Here is a 5128-nt window from a genome sequence, read left to right on the forward strand (position 1 = left end):
GCTGCCGCTCAGCCCCAGCTCCAGCGACAGCAGCTTCGCCTCCTCCGAGGCGCTGCAGTCCGACACCTCCGAGCTGCTGTCGGTCAGCCCCGAGCCCGGCCCGGGCGCGGCGGGCACCGAGCGGGGTCCCGAGCCGCTCCTCCTGGCCGCGGGGGCCGCCGTGTCGGCTCCGTGCCGCCGGCCCTTGGGCCGCACCGCGCCGCGCCCCGCCGGCCCCTTGCCGCCGGCCCGGGCCCCCGGCGGGCCCCGCTTGTCGGCTCGCCCGTCCTTGCTGCCGCCCGGGCGCCGCGGGTGCGGGTGCGGGTGCGCGCCGCTCGCCGCCAGCCGCGGGGCCGCGCCCGGGTGTCCCCCGCCGCCGCCGCGCCGGCTCTTGGCCAGCGACCAGCCCGGCACCTCCTTGGGGCGGGCGGGCGACGGCGCCCGCTGCGGCTTCTTCTTCCTCTCGGGGTGCGGCGGCGGCGGCGGCGGCGCGGGGGGACCCGGCTGTGCTGCCGGCGCGGCCTCCATGTCCCGCTGGGCTGCGCTGGGCTCGGCCCCGGCTGCGGCTGCGGCCCCGGCCCGGCCCCGGCCCCGGCCCCGGCTCCGCCCGCCGCCGCCGGGCGGGGACGAGCGCGGGCGGCGAACAAAAGGCGGCGGAGGGAGTGTGGGGGGAGGCGGGGGGCGGCCGTGCTGGCGGCAACAGCGACCCCTCCGCCCGCCCGGAGCCGCACCAGCCCACCCTGCCCCGGTGGATGGGGCATCCCCGGTGGGTAGAGCATCCCCGGGGTGAGGGGTGCCCCGCGGGTGTCTTCAGCAAGGAGTGTCTTTGGGGAGCCGTGACATGGCAGGCGGAGCATCCCTGGGGACAGGGTCCCCTCGTGTGTCCCCTGCAGAGCGGGTCGCTGCGGTACCCCTGCGGAGGAGGATTACTCCGGGGTATTTCAGCTCCTGGGACACCCCCGAGGGTAAATGTCCCTGAGCACAGGTCTGGGGAAGGAGGTCCCCAGGGTGTCCCTGATAGCGCAGCTCCCCCGGGGCAGTCTCGGAGGTGAAGATCCCCGAGGGACACTGAGCGTGATTGTCCCCCAGGGCACCACTGTCACTGCAGGGCATCCTCGGGGCTGGATTTGCCCCGTGGGTGGGAGCTCCCTGTCCCCCCTGAGCCAGCTCCGCGCCCCTCACGCTGCCCAGGGCCGCTGCAGCCTCCTCCGGAGCAGCGGGAGCACGGTGCCCCTCCAGGGGGAAGCCTGCAGCAGCGAGTGCCTGTTCCAGTCTGCTCCCACCCACCCGCCGCGCCTGCCGTACGTTACCAGCCGGCCCCGAACCCGCTGCGGAGCGTCCAGAGGCTCAGTTTGAACAATGCTCCTCGGCTGTGTTTGTAAAATGCTCCTCTGCGCTTCCCCGCGTGGCCTCAGCACGGGAAGCGATGCTCTGCTGCATCACACAGAGCCCGGGACCCGCTCGCTGCTCACATTCCATTCCCGATGCTGGGCAGCACAGCCCCGAGGCAGCGCCTGCTTCTGCCCGGGGCAAACCCGAGCCTGGCACAGGGGCAGAACCCGCTGCACATCTCGGTCTTAATCCGCCCAAAATAAACACACGTGGGGTTGATTAGCACGTTGCTCAGTACCCCTCTCTGTTCAGCCCACAGCCCCCTGCCCCCCTCCCCAAATTTCCTCTGGACACAGGCTGGGATTGCACTGCTGCTCTGCCCTGAGCCAGATGTGCCTCCAGCACAGGAAAACCGGGATTGTACAACACACCAGGGCTGTACAACACACCAGGGCTGTACAGCAAACCAGGATTGTACAGCAAACCAGGGCTGCACAACAAACCAGGGCTGTACAGCAAACCAGGGCTGTGCAACGCACCAGGATTGTACAGCACACCAGGATTGTACAACAAACCAGGGCTGTGCAACAAACCAGGGCTGTACAACAAACCAGGATTGTACAACAAACCAGGATTGTACAGCACACCAGGACTGTACAACAAACCAGGGCTGTACAACAAACCAGGGCTGTACAACAAACCAGGATTGTACAACAAACCAGGATTGTACAGCACACCAGGGCTGTACAACAAACCAGGGCTGTGCAACACACCAGGACTGCAGTGGTACCTTTTGTTGCAGGTATCACTCTCTGCAGCTCGTGGAGCTGTAAATCGCTGTGTGCCTCTGGCCACGGCTTGCTGAGCCCCCCCGTGGCTCCAGGAATGCCAAGGCGGTGTCTCCAGCCTGTCAGCAGCTTGTGAGCATGACAAGGGGGCTGTGGGTGGAATAAGGGACCCCAGGAAGATGGGAAGGGCTCTGTGTCCCAGCCCCACCCTGCAGCACAGCCACTGCACTGGGACAGGAAGGTTCCTGGGCATCCTGCCCTTTCCAGGAAGATTCGCAGCCACAGGTGCCGCTTTCCAGGCTCTGGCACGTTGCCTGGCACCACACCTTGCAGCAAAGCAGGCTGAGCAGTGCCAGGCGCTGTCCCACGAGGGATGGAGGGCGGGTGGCACAGCCGTGCCCTTCTGTACGTGCCCGTGGCCAGGGCTGGCGGCAGGGCTGCCCTCCCCAGCACCATTAGCAGCCGTGCCGTGACTCAGAGCTGCTGCATGACTGCACACGCCCCGAGCGGGACAGGCGCTGACCGAGCCGTGCTGCCCGTGCTCATTAGCGATCATCATTAGTCCTGCTCCCGGCAGTGCTAATTGCGTAACGCCGGCACACGGTGGGCTGCCCTCGGGGAGCCACAGAGCTGCAGGGCGGAGAGGGATGAGGGCAGCATGTCGGCAGCCTGGTCCTTGGGAACAGCCCCCGGACCTTGGGAACAGCCCCTGGACCTTGGGAACAGCCCCCAGGATGTTGGGAAGAGCCCCCAGGATGTTGGGAACAACCCCCAGGATGTTGGGAAGAGAACCTGGTCCTTGGGAACAGCCCCCAGGATGTTGGGAACAGCCCCCAGGATGTTGGGAACAGCCCCTGGTCCTTGGGAACAACCCCTGGACCTTGGGAACAGCCCCCAGGATTTTGGGAACAACCCCCAGGATGTTGAGAACAGCCTCTGGTCCTTGGGAACAGCCCCCAAGGATGTTTGGAACAACCTCCAAGATGTTTGGAATAGCCCCTGGTCCTTGGGAACAGCCCCCAGGACCTTGGGAACAGTCCCCAGGATGTCGAGAAGAGCCCTCAGGATGTTGGGAACAGCCTTGGGAACAGCCCCCAGGATGTTTGAACAGCCCCTGGTCCTTGGGAACAGCTCGTGGTCCTTGGGAACTGCGCCCAGGATGTTGAGAAGAGCCCTCAGGATGTTGAGAACAGCCCATGGTCCTTGGGAACAGCCCCCAGGATATTGGGAACAGCCCCTGGTCCTTGGGAACAGCCCATGGTCCTTGGGAACAGCCCCCAGGATATTGGGAACAGCCCCTGGTCCTTGGGAACAGCCCCCAGGATGCCATAAGGAGGGACAGGACAGGCCCCAAACTCTGCCTGGGGCTGAGCACAGGGTAGAAAGGCTTTCCCAGAGCTCAGCCTCCCTTAGGGAAGCCCAACTCTGTCAGATCTCATCACTCACAGCCCCTCTGCTGGAGCTGGGCTCTCATCCCTGGCCTCCCAGCCTGGCCCTGGCTTGTCCCCACTCCTGTCCAGGTGCTCTCAGATTGTTGGGTTGGATTATTGACTGGGTTTGTGTGGCCACGTTTTGGCAATGAGGAGAGGGCTACAGGGGTGGCTTCTGCTTTCCCCACGTCCAGCAGAGCAAATCTCTGGTGGCCCCAAGATGGATGTGAACCTGGCTGTAAATCTGGCCAGCCCAAAGAGGATGTGAATGCCATCAGAGCAGGATGTGCCTCCCGTGGTACCTGTGCATCCCCACAGGCAGGTTGTGTCTCACCCCTCTTTGGAGGCTTTGGAGGCAGCTGAGGGCTGAGCCCCTTCTGGGACTGCTGTCCAAGGCAGGAGCAGTTTTGGGGTGGAAGTGGGAGGGATGTGAACAGAGCTCAGAACATCCCCTGGGGCTGGAGGCAGTGCAGGCAGACAGGTTTAGAGCTGAGCCAAGCCAGGTGCCTTGCCCTGTGCTCACCTCCATCACCCTGGCACTGCCATGGAGCTGTGCTGGAGGGCACAGAGCCCTCAATGGCCAGAGCTGTGCCAACTGATCTCACTGATGGTCTGCTGTAGTGGCTGCTCCTGAACTAGTTGTTCCCAGGGGAATTATTCAATAAATTTGAATTAAATGTGGGCAGGCGGCTTTCTGAAGCCTCTGAAAGGAAAGCAATGAGCTTAAGCAGCCCCCTGGGCCCTCGGGAGGTCTGGCTGGCAGCCAGCTGAGGCAGGATCCAGCACAGCCCTGAGCAGAGCAGGGGAGAGCTCTCACCAGCACCGTGCTGGGCTGAGCAGGGCTCTGCTGCCCACCCAGCCCCTCCTGAGCCTCACCAGGGCCTGGAAAGGGACACAGGAGAGGGCACCAGAGGCAAAATCAGCCTGTGCTGGCTCCTGGCACAGGGACAACCCTGCAGATAGACCCCAGCTGTCACCTCCAGAGCCACCATTGCTGTGCACAAGGGCAGGAGCACCCCAGGGGCTCAGGGGATCACCCCAAACCTCTGTCCCCAGTGCAAAGGGCAGGGCCCAGGGGAGAAGCAGGAACCAGTGAAGGTGTTGACACCTGAGCACCCTTCTGGACCAGGCTCTGCACACTCCCTTCTCCTTCCCTGGCTCCCAGAGGCAGTGCTGGCTTCTCTCCAGCCCTGTGATGGGTGAGGCTGTCAGGTGCATCACAGCTGAGGGTGCTCAACCCTGTAGCAAAGTGCAGCAGGGCCTGAGGAGTGGCAGGAGGCAGGGCCTGAGCCCTCAGTCCCCAAGGTGCAGATGGACCTGGCTCAAGCTGTGTTGAGCAAAGCCAAACCCCCCTCCCTTGAGCTGATGATTCTCCAGTTTCTTAGGGAAAAAAGCTGTAGAAATGGTTGTTATGCTCAGGCACCATTCAGCATCCCCCTTGTTCAAACAGCATTTGCACCTGCTCTCCAGCACTTTATATAGACACTGACACACTCTTGGAATGACAAATATCCCAGGTGGATCATTTTTAAACACCTACATGCATTGTTTGCTGTTTACTGTGCTCCCCCTCCCCAGTGCTGCTCCCACTGAGGGGAT

The sequence above is a fragment of the Ammospiza caudacuta genome, chromosome 15, assembly GCF_027887145.1.
Source record: "Ammospiza caudacuta isolate bAmmCau1 chromosome 15, bAmmCau1.pri, whole genome shotgun sequence".
Lineage (NCBI taxonomy): Eukaryota > Metazoa > Chordata > Aves > Passeriformes > Passerellidae > Ammospiza > Ammospiza caudacuta.